The 17,894-nt window shown below is 38.6% G+C and overlaps 1 protein-coding gene across 1 annotated transcript in view; it reads right to left on the bottom strand.

Annotated features, from left to right (window-relative positions):
* ATXN1 (ataxin 1) overlaps positions 1-17,894 on the bottom strand; it is a 373,795-nt gene that overhangs the window by 275,637 nt on the left and 80,264 nt on the right. The window contains exon 2 of the mRNA XM_074335193.1: positions 7,965-8,088. The gene's annotated coding sequence lies outside the window, so the exon portion shown is untranslated. The remainder of the gene's footprint in view (positions 1-7,964; positions 8,089-17,894) is intronic.

Here is a 17,894-nt window from a genome sequence, read left to right as displayed (position 1 = left end):
TGACCTCTCCCACTCCAAAACCTTCAGTGGCTCTCATTTAAGAAAATTTTCCAACCCTTGGTATGGGATTAATTCATTTGTTCTCATCTGGAAAATGGGGATGACTGTTATGGGGAGCTGTGATCAGAGCTAATTTATGTAAAGCACCAATCACAGAATCTGGGGTAAGGCAGCTACTCAATTAACAAGTCATATTAATTATTATCATCATTATTATTAAATTGACCCATCTTTTCTCCCAATCTCCCATTATTCCACCTCAGAAACCTTACACTGGACCCAAACTGGTCCATAGCATTCCTCAAACACACACTGTCCTCTCCCTTCTCCTCACCTTTGTTCACTCACCCTCAGGTGAAGGCAATGCCTTGTTTCCATCTCTGCCAGTTGGGATCCTAGCCATAGCTCAAGGTCTAGCTCAAAATACCTCCTCCATGTCCTTACCACTCCCTAACCAGACCAAACATCTCCTTTGTGTTCCCACAGCATTTTCTCACCTTCCCTAGTTGAGCTCACCCACGTTTCACCTTCCCTAACTGATCATAAAATCATAAAGTCAGTTAGAAGGAAGGCACTAAGAATAAAGGCTGGAAAAAATTTATTACGAATTGAGTAACTGTCTAAGTAATACCATGAAAGTGACATGTTAACAGCTAGCATTTTTTGAAAGCTTTATATGCATTAACTCATTTCATTTTTACAACTCTGATAGATGCTGTTTTATTTTTCCCATTTCATGGGCGGATAAGCCGAAACCAAAAGAAGTTAAGTAACTTGCTCAATGTTACACAACTATTAAGTGGCAGATTTGTATTCAAATCCAGGAAGTTTGCCTCATGAACTTATACTCTTAAGCACTACATAATATTATTTCCCAACAACACGGTAGCAATCTATTATGTACCACTAAAAAAAAAAAAAATAATAAAATCCATGATGACTGTAATCACTTTTCTCAGGGCTGGATTTTAAAACTTGGAGGTCCATCCATATATTCTGTTCTGAATTTAGATCCTTCAAGCCTCATGAAAAGTTGTCTTCTCCTTTGTAGCCTTCCTAATTGAGGCTACTATGCTAACAAATACTTCTGCTTGTGCTAACCAATGCCAGACAACCTTCGCTAGGCTACAGCCACCGTATCACTACATGGACCCATATACCTGGTCCGCGGAGGGCAGTTCAAGATAAGTACCTACTACATCGAGAAGCACCTGTAATGAAAACAGCAGTAGTCTACTGCCTTCTTGGATTTTTGTCACTAGGTATTTAGGACGCTTTCGAGTACTGGCTTTCACAAGAGTAATTCAACAGTTGGTACCTCCTGGTAAATGAAATGCAGCCATAACCAGAAAATGTTCTAGCCCCATGGATGGTGCAGCAGAGAATAACTAAAGGTGAACTGTGAGTCTGCATTCATTCAACTGAGCCACCGTAGATTTCTTGATGGAGCTTCTAAACAGCCAAAGGGTCAGGTTTTTAGATGAATGCAATGCTCAGGACAGATAAATAAGAAATTTCAGCAAAGGTTCTTCATTGTGCAAAACAGACAAAGATCAACTTCTATGAAATGCTGAAAAGTGCTCTGGTATGTAACGTTTTCAAGACAGTAGTCCAAGAATACAATGTTGTTGACTGGCCAATTTGTTAATTCGTTAATCTAATGACAAATCAACTTTTATCATGATTTTATATGCATGAAAACTAAAGGCTGGGTAAGACTATCATGCAAAAAATGTGGCAAATCTCAAATTGAAATTCTTTATTCCAACTTACTGACTCTAAAACATTTATGGAAAAAATTTATATATAATATATATAAGATAATATCTAGTATTAAATGATATTCTCTTGCCATCAAAATATTGTGTAAGAAGATGTGTAACATGCCTCACACATTGATCACCATAAAATCACATTCTGAATTCCTTGCTCACAGGAGCAAATGATGATTTTTTTTTCCAGTGGCATTCTTATCATGGGATATTAAAAAACATCCTACTCCTCCCTTTGAGAAGGAACTTTTGAGGATGCCAAATTAATTTCGGAGATGACTTTTCATTTTATTTAAGCCAAGATATTTTTTCTCCTTTGCTATTTTAACTAAATGGAATTCTTAGAAATGAAAAAATAGTAACAAGTATATTCCTAGAGTTGAATAACCTTTCAAAATTGAAAACGTTACATCAATCCTTTAATGTTATCCAGTCTTGGCTTCTTAAATTCCCTTGAGGCAAAAAAACAAACAAACAACAACAAAAAAACCACACCTGTTCATATTATGCTGCCAGCATGAAATGTGTCATTTCTTTCAATTTCTGATTTGGGCAATATGATTTTTCATGACAAAAAATAGTTTAAGAAGCAATTTCTAATAACTTCACAAATGGGGCTACTGAGAAGCTGAAGTGATTCTACCTGATGTTAGAATTTTCAAATACTAAAAATTCTTTCTAGTAGTTTAGTTAAAATGGCCTGACGCTGACTCCAACTACTTTTGTAAAAACTGTTTAATCCAAAAGCTGTTTAATCTATTTTTTCTAATTTTTACGACACAGTAATAAGCACTGAGCTTATCTGAAAACAAATTAAATCTTACCTGAAGGATCACTTGTGTATTTCTAAATGAGCTCTTTCCTTTCTTCTTACCCTCCATAAATATGTACTAAGCTATATTATGTGCAGGAATGGGCTTAATAATCAATCTCCACTCACATGCGCCATCCACAAAGATGTCTACATAAATAAAAACTTTCAATTCAGAGAGCTAATGCAGGAAAACGGGACATTTCCATTAGGCCTCAATGAATGAGGCATTCACCTTATAGAGAAATAGAATTTCATGCAGAAGAATCAACATGAAGAAAGATATAGTTATTAAAATACATGGTACGTTTAGAAAGGAAGGACGTGTTGTGTGGAAAGATGGGAGGTATGGGAGATGAGATTTAAATGGTGAGTTGATAAGGAATTCCTCAGGGTCCTGGATGGCATGCAATGAAGTTCACATTTTACCTTGTAGGGAAGGGGAAGCTAACAAAATCCTTTCGATTTTTCCTTTTAATTCATCATGTTCATTTATTACTATGGAAAATACCAAAGGAGTATTATTTTTAAAGAAAGAAGTAGCAATCATTCTAATACTACAAACATCTTCATTTTTTTGCTTTATTTCCTTCTAGCCTTTGTTGACAGGCATACATTTTTATCATTATGTTGTAATCTATCTATCTATCTATCTATCTATCTATCTATCTATCTATCTATACAATTTTGAAGTATGAGTTTTATACTTAACGTTGTATTAGAAACACTTTTCCTTACTTCCACATGCTATCAAGGGTTTTCAGGAATGGGGATAATTCAACCAGACCCTTTTTTCAGGAAGGCAGTTCTCAACGTAGCAGGATGAATGGAATACAGGAAGGAAAGACTTAAGGCCAGTGGCCTCTCTTGGAAGTGGCTGCAGTAGTCCAGGCAAGTGATGCTAACAGCCTGAAACAGAACAAGGACAAGGGGATGGAAAACGAGCGAGCAGCATATAAAGTATTTAAGAGGTGAAACTACAGCATGTGGTCAAGGGATGAAGTATAGGGAGAGGAGATACTGTCCAGAATCCATGACTGGCTACCTGCTGATCCTGTTTCTCTAAACAAGGAACCCATAAAGGGAGACGGATTAGTGACAGGTGTAGGTCCAGCCTCAGGTTGAAGGCACCTGTATGTCCAATTGGAGCCATCTAGGAGGAAGTTGGAAGCCAATGACCTTAAACTAGGAAGAGAAAGAGGGAGCAATGTCAGTCATTAGAGCAGAGCTGATAATGACGCCATGATGTGAAGATGCCTTCAGGGACAGCATGTGCAGTAACGAACGCTGGTGAGTTTCTTTCAGTTTCCACTCCATCGGTGTGCAAGTGTGCCACTTTAGTTCTAATTTCTTTTGATGCACAGCAAATCCCTCCCTTCAAAGTTCTCAGATTGTCACCAAGGAAGGGTACCTTGCAAGTAAATCAACATCTGTTTTGATGATACCTATTATAAGTCAAGGCACTGCATTTCCTGAACCAGTGTGGTTTTACTCACAGTTATACCAAACCACACAGCTCCTCTGAAGGATTGATGCAATTGTTAGCCTGTGATAGCATCAGCAAGAAGATCGAGTTATATAACACATTTCACAGAAGGCACGCTTGGTACTGCTTTACAGAACGTTGGCTTAGGTACATGATAGGTATCTAACGCCTCTAAGCTAGAAAGCACTTAAGGAGCTTTCTAATGATGGTCTTCACAGAGGGTACTGGACTGGCTCTTATTTGTATCTGCCTTCCGAAAGAAGTGCCTATGATTTAGGTGGCCATTTGGAAATCCTGCAGTTCTCAAGGGTGCCTCATGGTAAACGATACAAGTGACATAGTTTCTAATCAGACAAATGCTCTTTTACAACCAGCTTTTCTCTGTTCCAACCACAGATGGCTACTTATAAGGAAATACTCCATGAACACTCAAGACCTCCAAAACGGCAATGCCAGCATCTGGTATTTGGCTAAAGTCACACGATTTATATTTCTTTAATTTTCTCCCAAGTTATTCCTCTACCTTAAAGCCTTTAACAAAGATTCAAAGACACTAATATCAACAAACTGTACATTTCTCTTCCATAGCTGATAGCCTCCTCACCCCAAAGCAGCCCTCACCCCCACCCACCCAACTGGAAGAAGCTACGCAGAGGAAAATCTAGTCAGGTCTCTGTGAAGCACGTATTAAAAAGCCTCTTTTGCCCTTACCTGCTTTGGGAACCGTGCTGTTTTATCCTTCCCTTAGCTGAGAACATGAGAAAAGGCCCATTCCTAACCTACTCAGTTACGCCTTTCTGCTCCCTCTCATTGTCAAAATTCAATGCAGACCCAGAAAAAGGTGCTTTCCTGTCACTGTGCACGAATATGCCTCTTAACACAAACTTAATTCAGGATCGGTACAACTTCTCGAAGTAAAACTGTGAAGAAGCAAGAGTCAAAAAAAAAATGTTGCAAAAAAAAAGATGAATGCATTTGGTTGTCGTTACCTTAACAGTGAATAAATTGCCAGATTATCCCACTTGTTCCTTTACAGGCTGGCTAGGCTTCTACGAGTTCTTCTGTTTGGTTTCCAACTTGACCTGTCATATCTGCTACCAGGGCTGCATCCACCAGCAAGGGTTTTCAGGAGTTGCACTAGAAGCAACAATACCCTGCAAATCTTTTCTGCATCATCCAAGCCCAGGCTTGTCCTCGCTGGAGCAAGCAGAGGAGGGAAGGAGGGGACCCAGTGTCACCACAGCAGTCTGTTACCATCAGATTCAAATCCCAAATCTGCTGCTGACACTGTGGGTGCTTTGATGTGTGTCCACTGCAGCTTAACTTCATCCCTTTCAGCAATGGGACCGCTCTCCTTCCACCATAACTGACAACCTGTGACCCTAACAGCTGAAAGAAATATCATTCAAAATAAACTGTCAAGGGAGCAGATGTGGCTTTGGGAGCTTGGGCGAGAGCTCCTCGGTTACTGCCACACTGCTCCCGTCCCCGGATCTTTCTCCCTTTCTGTCACTCCAGACCAGCTCCCCAGATCTGCTGTTCCTGTTATCATCAGACTTGGGCGGGGGCTATGCCATTACTAGGGACAGTCAGTGTCAGCGGTTAAATAGAAAGCTCTGTAAAAAGGTTTCCAGGAGAGCCTCAGACCTGGGGGAACACTACACATTTAGACAAAACAGGTTTTCTAAGGGTTCAGAGGATAAGCTGACTTCACATCCTGAAAAGGCGAGGCAGTTGAAGAGTGAATGCAACCACCATGGCTACTTACATCGAGAAGCCAATATTTCCTGAGCAGCTACGATGTGCTCAGACTGACACCCTAGGCTGTTGGTAAGGAGGCAGAGAGGAGGATGAAGTAGACAGCTGTTTGCAAACCTCAGTGTGCAAAAGAGTTATCTGTGGTGAGTTTCTTGGGCTTGACATCCCCAGAAATTCTGACTCATCGAGCCTGCTGTTGCTGATTCTGCAACTTTAATACATGCGTCCAGGTGATTCCAATCCGGAGGTCATGGGGCTAGACCACCTTTGAGAAACACTGGGCTCTGCTCTGATTCCTGCCCTCAGGAAGTTTACAGCCCAGACAGAGTGATGGTGACCACCCATAAAGCAATGCATAGCCTTATATTCTTTAATGATGCAGGCTCTACATGTTAGAGGGGTTCATAAAGAGAGATGGGCAGGAAGTCCTGAAAGGAAAGGAAGTCGTCACAAGACTAAACGTGAGCTACGCTTGGTGGTCAGGCAGGACTTGGGAGAGAAGAAGACAGCCCCATGCAAACATCTTCAACAGACCTCCTAATTCTGTGTGACACGGTGGCCACAGCCTACGGCCTAAAGGCAGAGGAAGACATGGGACAGAAGACTGCTACCAAACAGGTAGAGAGGCTTCATATGTTGACTGCAAGGAGGACAGTGTCACCTGAAGAATCATAAAACTGGCGTTTCCAGATAACACGGTTTGCATTTTCATTCTGCCACATCCATGTGGTTTCCTGCACTTCATAACTTAACATTTATAGGAGAAAACAAATGCTGTTACGAAACCCAAATAATGCACCACTCTGGGGCAGACGGCCAGTTGCTAACAAGAGTGACAGGTGAGTCTCATCTAGTGTCATTCACAGCTCTGCTTCAGAAAAGCGTCTTTAATAAGAGAGGAAAACAAATTCTGGTCAACGTCAAACGAGGTTTGGAGTTCTATGAGGTTTAAGGCCTGGCGGATAACCCATAGCACAGAATAAACACAGATGGAAAAAGTTAGCGCCCCAACAGAAAAAGAAATGACAATAATTCAAAAGAAGCCCATCTCGTGTACTCAAATAGTATAGTCATATAACACTGTGCCACATTTTCTTTAATGCTACAAGGAATAAATTATTAACTGTAGATACTGCGAGGCCTGGGCTGGTTCACAAGATTGGTGCCATCAGGGAGAAGGGACCCCCCTTTCCTCCCCCCCCACACACAGGTTCCTAACCCTTTTCTCCACATTGGTTGATCCAACGAGCCCCTCTGCAAATGATGACTTGCCAAGGGCACACAATAAATTCTGCGGAGCAAGAATCAAAGGGTATAATTATTTAATTAATTTCACTAGCGTGGACAGTTGAATTTTAAATTTGCATTAGACCTTGGCCATCATCGAGGCGCGTCCTGGTGTTTTTATAGGTGACTCATTCCAAGAGGACAAGTAAGTTTGTCTGAGGTCACCAAGATAGGTGAGCAGAACTGGGCTTCCATCTGAGGGCTCTGTTTCCAAGAAATACAATGAGCTAGGCTGATAAGACTTTCTTGGAAGTCCGCATTATTTTGATGTGTAGTTTGGAATTGTTCGTTTATAGTTTGGAGCATTTAAATTTTACTCCCAAACCAAGACTGTCAGTCAGGGCATCATGTTTAGGTAAAAGCTATTGTACTCAATAAACATTTGCTGAACAGGACTTGGGGATTCCCAATGCCTCTCACTTTTGCCCATCCTGATTCTTCACTATAGGATCATGAACTTGCCATCAGATTGAATCTCCTATCTCTTCTATGATGAATGCCTTATATTCTCAGCTAAAATGGAATTATCTGGAAATGTCCTTTGTCACTTGTGTGTTTAATTGTTTGGTTTGATCTTCTTCTCCTTCTCCTTCTTCTTCTTGGTCTTTTTCTAATGACAAGTGCATTCTACTCAGATCCTACTACTCTGCACATTCCAGAACCAAACACACTATGTAAATTTAGTTGCTTTCGTGGCTCTCCATCACTAGGACAACATTTTCTCAAACATCCTGTTGCTTAGGCTGTAGAAAAATAGCCATACACTTGAATAAGATGTCCTGGGACACCAAATAAATGATGACTGATGAAATTTAAGGCTGATGAATGCCAAGTCCTTCGGATGACTTACCCAAAACCATTTGTTTCAAGACCATTCATGCAGGCTGAAGTCCACGCTTTCTCTCTTGCTCATGGTCTGTAGCAGCAGTACTTCTGAGGCCTCCAAATAAACTCTTTCATTTTGCTCCAGTATGCTGCAGTAAGACAAAACAAAACATCAAGTCAGAATGAAAACGGCCAATTCAAGCAGTTAGTTGATATTCAGGGGGAAATCCCTGGCTTTTCTCCTATGTATGTTTTATAACTTCAAACAGGCAGGTTAATTACCAGAACAAAGTTATCACACAACTCATCTACATATGGTAAAATACTGGATGTGGTGAAGAAGGAAGAAAGGAAGAAACAAAGCATCTGCTAGGTAGGTAATGCGTCTTGAAAATTATGATATTCACCAGTGGGGATGTGCTTGCAAAATTTCAAGTTTACTAACTGAAGTAAGTAAATAAAGAAAGATTTATTACGTTTACATAATGAAAGATACTGAAATGCAGTTTATGGAGAGTAGAAAGTGAAGACAGTTTTATTTCAAATTAAAAATGCATCTGATTCTGCCCAATAAACTCAGACCGATTGAACTAATATGAACATTTTTAAATAAAGGGCTACTGGGATTGAACAACAAAAAATAAAGTATAAAAGAGAGGAAATTTTCCCATTTTGCACTGCAAACAAGTAATTGATGGGTTTTCCTTCTGACTCTTGATAAATCTTGATAAAGACCTTCTCCACCCAAGATGGAAAGCAGCATTTACTTAACACACTGAATACGAAATGAATGGTTAAAATATGCATGCCTCTCTACCCCCACTCCAAGCAGCTGATGAAGCCTACACATTAGAACTGTATGTGACAAGGTCGCTCTGAAAAGTTCTCTTCTGTTTTGCAAGCTTAAAACCCTCACTTGTCACAGGGTGTTGTTCTAGCTTCATCTGATGCTTAATGAAATCCACCCCACTGTTTGTTTTTTGACAGTGGCCATTTGAGAGCCTGGAAACTGTCTTAAAAAGATGTGTGCATCCTTTTTTTAGCCTTTTATGCGCTCTTCCTCATCTACTTTGCAAGCCCGTTTGGAAGGCTGTCACCTAGTTCTCTAACTACGTGACTGCTTCCTACTTGTAACTCTAAACCGTGTACGTATCTCTAAAGGTCCTGAGGCAATTGCCAAAGATCTAGCATCAAATAACCTAGTTGTAAGAGAGAGGGGATACTTTAATGCCTCGCTAGATTGCTGTGTGAATAATCAATTCCTTGAAAGTCTTTTGAAGCTACTGCTTTACAGAATACTCAACATTTTTTAAAAGGACTTTGGGGGGTTGTATATATTTGTGTTTAAATTCATGTAGGCACTTAAAACCTTTGAGGAGGAGGAGAAATCTTGGTTAATGTTTAAACAAGTGAATTGAGATTAAGACCATTATATTTTCAGTCTAGCTGGGAGAGCGACTGCCTGAAAATGGCAGTCTTTTCTTTTCTTGATGCTATCAAAACGCACCGAAAGTGGGGTTGCCACGATTTTATTAGTTTTCTGAGCACTTTTCATGAAATGTAACTCAGCTCCCACTCAAATGTGTAACAGTAACATATTGATACAAATCAACATAAACCAGGAAGTTCAAAGCAGGACAAATTATCTTTATTCACCGTTTTGGTAAAAACAGAATTTGGAGAGAGGAGGAGGATTTAAGCAAGCCCACAGTGAGTTATTGTCTGGTATCAATCTTCTTTTACTAAAAATAAATTGCTGCATTTCTCTTATCTGTTACCAGCTCTATAGCTTGATATTCTAGAACGGGAAGGGTCTTTGTCATCTAGTTCAAATTCTGCAAATGAAGCTGCTGGCCCAGAGAGAATGGCAGACCTCTTAAAGTCACACAGCAAGTTCATTTGTGCCTTGAGTAGACTCTGGGTTTAATCTCTCACGCCATTGACTCTTACTGGACATAATGTTGTTGAATGTAATATAACGTGGTATTGGTTTGAAAAGTTTACCAGAAGCACAATTTTTCTCATAGTATTGAGACCTCTTTCTCTCTTTTTCTGTTTTGTTTTTGCCCTAAAGAAAGAAATCCATTTTTGGATTACATTCTTCTCACCAAGTGGAGCAAAATCTATCTAGGAGAGGCAGAATGGCTCCAATATTAGCTCTGGGCCCTTCACAAGCTGGCTGCTAAAGTCTGATGTCCAGAGAGGAGCACGGCTTATACTATTTGTAGAGGAGGGGAAAGAAGGACGCATCTTAGTGACAAGATATTCCATTCTTATCTCTGTAGGAAGAGAAGGGGCTAGAAGTGATACATTTTGTGATTTACAGCCGACCCTCAATTACACATAGTTCCCCAAGAATGAGATAATGTTTATCAAAAGAAAACCTCTGAAAAATTCTAGACGCCTCTTTTTAAGCAAGAGTTTCAATATACTTCCTTTCTTCAGCAAACTTTTCAGCGGGGCTACTAATAACCAACAAAACAAACTGGCTTGAGTTTAATCTCCCTTGCCTACCCATTCTTGTTTGCCAGTTGAAGTTATAAATAGAGATAAGATAGGAGAAAAGAACACCAGGGGCCTAGAGCACTCACAGATACGCCTGAACACTGAAAGTTACTATATAAACAAGGATTTCACGCCAGATGATATCCTTACATGGTTTTAAAACTTGAGAAACATTTTTGTGATAATTTCCTGAATAGTTACAAGCAGCAGCAGCAAAGTATAGTATGTCAACATAAGTCAGAAACAGTTGCCTAAAAACCACGAGGTATTTTTTAATCTTTGTTTTGCATCTAACTGGATTTTTAAATTTAAGTCACAATTTCCTAAGTAGAATTAGTTTCTTATCTGTCAAATAAATGGATGTCAGTAAATATTTTCACAATTACTCAAGTTGTTTTTATATGTATTTGAGTATACCACATCAAATAAAATCTATAAAACACCATCGTATCTTACATGATTTATTAGGTACGTCTTTTTTTCTAAAATTTAACAATTAGATATAGGTTGCATAGGAAAAGACTGACAGATTCATGGTAGAATATTACCTCAGTGGGGAATGGATGTTCTATTCAATAAACAGTGGCTGGGAATATCAGCTCTTAATTTGGAAAAAGTCAGATCCCTGTCTTACACCATTCAGAAAATAAATTCTAGATAAATTAAATAATTAAACATACTCGTATAAATATGCGTTTACACAGGCATACATGTATACAGTATTTATTATACTACATGTAAACATCATTTTATGCAAAATACAGAAAAATAATTTCATAATCATGAAAGGACTTGTAGGTCATTGTAAAGACTTTGGCTTTTTAGTCTAAGTAAGGGAAGACATTAGAGAATTTTGAATGGAGTAGTATAATGATCGCATTATGTTCGAAGGGATCGATTTGTCTGTTATGGGTGGAACAGACCGTAAGGGACTAGGTTGAAAACAGAACTCATGAGGCACTGCAAAAATTCAGGTAAGACACCTAGTTCGTGGACTAAGGTGGTGACATTGGGGGAGGAGGTAGTGAGAACTGGTAAGATTCTGCACATATTTTAAAGGTCAAGTTGACAAATGGTATAAGAGAAAGAAAAGTGTTAAAAAGGTTCCTCCCACGTTTTAGACCCAGTCATATCTAAAAAGGAAGTTGCCATTCACCAAGGTGGAAAAGTGTGGAAGAAGCAAGGGTCAGGGAGCTCCATTTTTCGGGAACGGGAAAGTGAAAAAATATCCTGAGATCGGGCGGGAATTCCCGCCTGGAAACCCTACTACAATCTATACTCAACTGTCAAAGAAGATGGAAAGGTGGTCTCCTGGTGTTTGAAGAGTAATCTCAGTTCTGGTTCTTTAATTTCAGTCTGGTTAATTTGGCTGGTTTAACTATGAGATAATTTCCAGCACAGTTTGCAAGTATTCTAATACATATTCCTATAGACTGAACATCACTTTACATATGTAAATAGTTCTCCCTAAAACCACTCAGTAGTGAAAAAACAACAAGATATTGAATAAGACAGCCACAGGAATTTCTGCTTGAATTGCTTTTAATAATAAGGGCAGTTGGCAATAGAAAGTCACTACAGATTCAAATAATATTAAGTTTTAAAGTAGCACTGGCAAGACCAAAACATAAAAAACAAAAGCTTTCGAACTATATAAAATACAATGGCTATTGCCCCTTTAATTATTACAACAAATTAAAACATTTCCATTCTTCCCCTGACACAGACACATGACATACAGAAAGCAAAATAAATGATTTCTGCACTTCTGCCTCGACACAAATTTAGAATGGCATTGTTGTCAGAAAGGTACAGTTGCTGGTTATCTTATCATCTTATTTTTCAGGAGAGGAACGCCCATCAAGTAACAGTCAGGAAGGTGTTCATCATCCACTCTGTGGCATGCTTTTGCTTTAACTGTGAGGATAACAGTTGGTTCCATGACCAATGGAACCCAACGGAACCCAAAGAACTGGAAAGAATCATTAAAAAAACCCACTGCCATTTACAAATCTTTCTGCTACAAAAAGCAGCTGTGTTTTATAGGCATGTGATGCATCACCAAAGGTATTTTTTGCCATTTAAAATACCAAACAGTAGTAATAGCTCCACAGCGAGGCTGCTAGGACTTAACCTGCAATTTGGGCAATTTGTGCGGGGATGGGATCACTTTGTTTTATGATACAGGAGCAGATGCTACTCATTAACACACAAAAATGTCTAAAACAGAGTTTTAAAAACATACGAGTTTGGAAACATAAGTAAAAACAGCTTTGAAGATTCTAGACAAAATCATATAATACAATGAAGTATGAGTGGCTTTCTTTTTTAAAAAGAGAGTAAGTCAGACCAGTTCAACTTTCATGAGCCTTCCTCTAAATAAAGTATGGATTTGAAGGAAAGTACCTGCTGAATCTTGCCTTTTATTTTGGAAAAATGGGGAGAGAGCAGCATATACCCAGTGTGGTTGATGGGGTGCTATAGTCCTTTGTGGAACATTATGTTATGCTAAAAATCAAAGAATAAGAAAGGTTGAAATAAATTTGGGAAACACTTTTGAGGGACTTTGGTATATTAATATGTATTGTAAATCTCTAAGAGGGGAGAAAGCATGCATTTTGGCCCAAAATATAGTTGACCACAGAACACTTTTCCAGAATAAATAAGCAACCGGTAGACATTCATCAACCATAATGCCCCCTCGTAAGCAATACACTAGGCCAGTGGTTCTCAAATTTTTTGGTCTCAATTCCCCTTTATACTTCTAAAATGTATTGAAGACCCCCAAAGTCTTTTAATTAGGTAGAGTACATTTAACAATATTTATTGTATTAACAATTAAAACTGAGAGAATTTAAAAATATGTAGTAATTCATTTAGTACAAATAATAATATGCTATTGCATGTTACATAAGATATGTTTATGAAAAAATAACACATTTTTCAAAACAAAAAGTTAGTGTGAAGAATGACACTGATTTAAATTTTTGCATATCTCTTTAATGTCTGCCTTAATAGAACATAGCTAAATTCTCAAACGTGTCTCTGAATTCAATTTGCTGTGATATGTTGTCTGGTTGACGTATAGGGAGAAAATGTGACTCTCATTTTCAGCTAATTGTAGAAATTCTTCATTCACATTACACCAAAACTTGAAAAGTGATAGTTTCTTAAAGGACAGTGGCAATGTGGAATCGGAAACAACAATTAACTACTAGTAGTCTTTTATATTAAATGCATTGGTTTATCTTGCACTTTGAATGGATCTTTTACCAGGCATGATTTTGTAACACCAGGCACGAGTCATCTGGAAAATAATATTAGTTCAATGAATTATGCACATCTTCCAAATGAGGACACATTTCACTAGACAACATCATCACACATCATGTAGCCTCTGAAAAACTCCACTGTACACGTGTGAGAAAATGGGAATGAAATCGGTAAACAATGTCTTAGTACTGTTATAAAAATGTTGACCTTGCAGACCACCCCCTCACCTATCCAAAAATGTCATAGGAGTTCTCAAAGTGAGAAAGGCTGACTAAGCAGACCTTCTAAGCTCTACAGACCCCCCTCCCAGAACTGAGTTTCCTTCTTGCCCTTGACCACTGCAAGTCCAGCCAGCCCTAGCTCTCTAGTGACCACTGGGTTCCACCCAAAAAGGGCTGTTAACCCAGGCTGACCATGGCCATGACATAAACCGGGAGGGGACCATAGGACAGGGTTGTCTGTGAAGAAAACATCTGTTTACTTGAATTTCTACCAGGTAAGAATCTGTGAAAGGTGAATGTTTTAGACTTCTTTAGCAAATACTTTCTTCCAACTTAAGCTTTAGTAATCTAGTTAGGATTTGTTTTAACTGAAGACAGTGAACGTTTTAAGTACCCTGAAAGAGATTCAGAAAGATCTGTTTTATGAAATCAGTTAATGAAGTAACTATCTAGTTACAAACCATAATCTATTTAAGAACTAAAAAGAACTATTAAACAACACTGGTTATCTTTGGGTGTTAATGTATACATGCAATAATAATAATAATAATAGCTAATATTTGAGTGTTAAGCCCTAAAATTACATTATCTCTTTAAGCCTTACAACCATCCTTGGCAGTGGACACATTCATTATCCTTTTTTAATAAACGAAGATATGGACGTGAATGGAGTTAAATAACGTACTCAACAGACTAAATAACTAAGTGACAGATTCAACACTCCAACTTCTATTTCTCTGACACTAAAGATTCTGTCAGTTCACTATGTGGCCTTGTTTCAAATGAACAGTTTACTGAACTCAGTAATCCTGTTTCTTCCTCTGGCAGTTACAGAATTCCCCTTATCTGCGGAGGATACATTTCAAGACCCCCAGTGGATGCCTGAAACTACAGACAATACTGAACCCTACATATACTTGTTTTTCCTATACATATATACCTGTGATCGTTTTATTTATAAATTAGGCCCAGTAAGAGATTAACAATAACTAATAATAAAACAAAACAATTATAACAATATACTATAACAAAAGTTATGTGAATATGGTCTCGCTCTCTCAAAATATCTTATTGTACTGCAGTCACACTTCTTGTGATGATGTGAGATGATAAACCCATTCCTGAATCTGTGTAACTATCCCTTACTTATAGTAGATGACTTGGTGTCACTCGTTTCAGGGGATCCCTTCATAAAGTCTTCCTATAGGCTCAGAGCTGTCACACCACACTGCCATCAGTCAGAACACGTTTTCTGTCCATGTCTTCCACCCACAAGTGTTATGCCTTTTCCATTTTAACTGAGCACTTATCATGTACTGTGGCCATAAGTCTTGCAGTCTGAAGTGCAACAACAAAACTAGCACAAATATCTTTTTCTTTCTTCACAATTTCACGGATAGGAGATTAGTTCTTATTGTAGATCTCAGCAATCTCAGCATATGATATTTTTTCTGTATCAAGAACTTTCACCTTTTCACTTAAAGGAAGCACTTTATGACTTTTCTTTGGCATATCCAAATTGCCAGCATCACTCCTCTTGTGCTTTGGGGCATCAATAAGTAAATAAGGGCCACTTGAACACAAGCGCTGTGATACCAAGAGAATCCATCTAATAATAAAGATGGCTACTAAGTGACTAGCAGGCAGGAGTGTCTACAGCATGGAGACGCTGGACAAAGGAAGGGACAATTAGCACCCCACATGGGACAGGACAACATGAGATTTCATCATGCTACTTAGAACGGCGTGCAGTTTAAAATTTATGAACTTTTTTTATTTCTGGAATTTTCCATGTAATATTTTCCAACCATGGTTGACCCTGAGTAACTGAAACCATGGAAAGTGAAACCGCGGATAACGGGGGACTACTGTATTCCAAAAAGCATGAAATATCCTCTTCACTTTCTTGTTTTAAAGTGAGGAGCTGCTGGGTGAATTAGTTCAGAGCTCACCCTTCACATGCAGAAAGATTATTTCCCGCCACCTCCGCCCCAGACTGGTTATCACATGAAAAAGAAATCTCACTCAAAAGCCACATAGGCTGGATGTTGTGAAGTCCAATCTTTTTTATTCTTAAAAGGTCATGAGGGAGGGGCTCTGGTAATGATGTTCTGTAAACCAAACCTAAGGTACCCTTAGCCCATATCTCCCCTTTTTTCCTCTGAAAACACATTTATGAAACAAGGGCAATGAGAATGCTTGTCATCTGCAAGGCACCAGAGTACAGAAAGGAGGTAGTATTATCCTTCTCAAGCGCTTTCTAAACCCTTAGCTCCCTCAGGTATACACTATACACCTCTGTGCCCTGGCCCATTATTTCTCTTACCTTGATGGCTTTCCTTCGGCTAACCCAGACTCATTCAAAATATATCGAACAAGATTCATCTTAATCATTTTCCAACACCCAGCTCAAGACATTTGTCTTTCCAGAACTACTCCGGCTCTCCCTTTCTTCAAAGAGCCTCTGGGAGGGACTCCCATCAGTGTGGGCTTACATGTGCACTCTCCAACTGTGAACAAGGTTGCTTCATTTGTGTGAGTCTCGTCTTTCACAACTATTAGTAGATGGCGAGTGTTCTCAAGACCTTCTGGAGCATCTCTCACAGCACTTCCCACAGTGCTGAATACAACATATCATGCTTGCTCCTATTTTTCTCTAATTGGATGGAGACTAAAGAGCATAGGCATGTGTTTTTTTATGTTGATCTTATTTTTAAACATCTTTCCCTTCAGTACTAAGATTAAACAAAATTACCAGTGCAATTCAACTGGGAGTCAGTTATTTTTTTTAAAGAGAATAGTAGTCTATACCATAGTCAGTGATGTTCACTGAGAAGTTCCATGCCAATTGATTTGTGACATTCTCAGAACAAAAAGAAGTAGGTCAGCCCTAATGTGAACTATTTTAGTAGAAAGTAGGATAGTACACCAACTCTTGACAACAAAAAAGATGGATTTGGGGTACACTCCAAAATCCACTGATTATGTCTGGCCCTTTCTAAATGCTCAGCCATTTTTAATGACATTTATTACCTGCAGTCCCACGTCCCATTAAAGTTTTTTGTATATCACTGTTTTCAACATGAGTGCCACAAACTGGCATGGAGCTATTTAATGAATAATAAAAAGTCTATGGGCCACAGACTATAGGATACAGGAGAATGCAGCTCTTTCTCTTGGGATCGTAATTACTCTTCAAAACATTGTGCTACAAACTTTGTATAAAATGGTACAATCTAATATCAAGTAATAACAACAATCCTTCCGTATTATATCAAAGGCATAAGGCATTTAATTCTCTTCCAAGACTCCATCTTCTCTCACACAAACTAAATAAATTGGAGGCTGTGTAGTGGCAAGAGACATAGATAGGATATGACCTGTTGTTCGTTCGTTTGTTTGTTTGTTTAACCATGCCAAATTTATGTACAGAAGTTAAGAAAGGTAAGCCACTCTAATTACTATGACAGTCTCTCTCCCTTAAACGCTGGATTCCCCTTAGTAAGCTCCATCACTGGATTTACAGAGCTATGCAAATTTTGGCCTTCCTCTGAAACTTAACAGCCTGATCTTAACCTTCTTTGCATATATTATTCTTGGTGGAAATTTTCAACAACCACAAAGGTGGGGAAAAGGGTGTGTCACATAGTGACTTCTTAGTCATATTTCCTGATGTTGCCATTTTAGTGTATTTAAATATTTACTTATGGCAACATTTAAGTAATTATAGTTTATGAAGCACTGTTCTCTTTTTTTATCTTGGTAGACCCCCTTCAGTGTGCTGCACCACAAAAGAAAGTTCTCTGAATCACTGTCATTGCTTAGTGAATTGCTGATGTTGTTACTTGGTGAACACCAAATTTCTCCCATTGCTCTTAAAATGTTAAAACCATTAAAGATGGTTGACAAGCCATCTTAGATTGTCAACATGGTAAAAACTGCCTTTCATATTATAC

This window comes from Rhinolophus sinicus, linkage group LG06 (assembly GCF_036562045.2).
Source record: "Rhinolophus sinicus isolate RSC01 linkage group LG06, ASM3656204v1, whole genome shotgun sequence".
Taxonomy (NCBI): Eukaryota; Metazoa; Chordata; class Mammalia; order Chiroptera; family Rhinolophidae; genus Rhinolophus; species Rhinolophus sinicus.
Note: the sequence above shows the minus strand (reverse complement) of the source record. Positions and strands in the feature narration are given on the sequence as shown.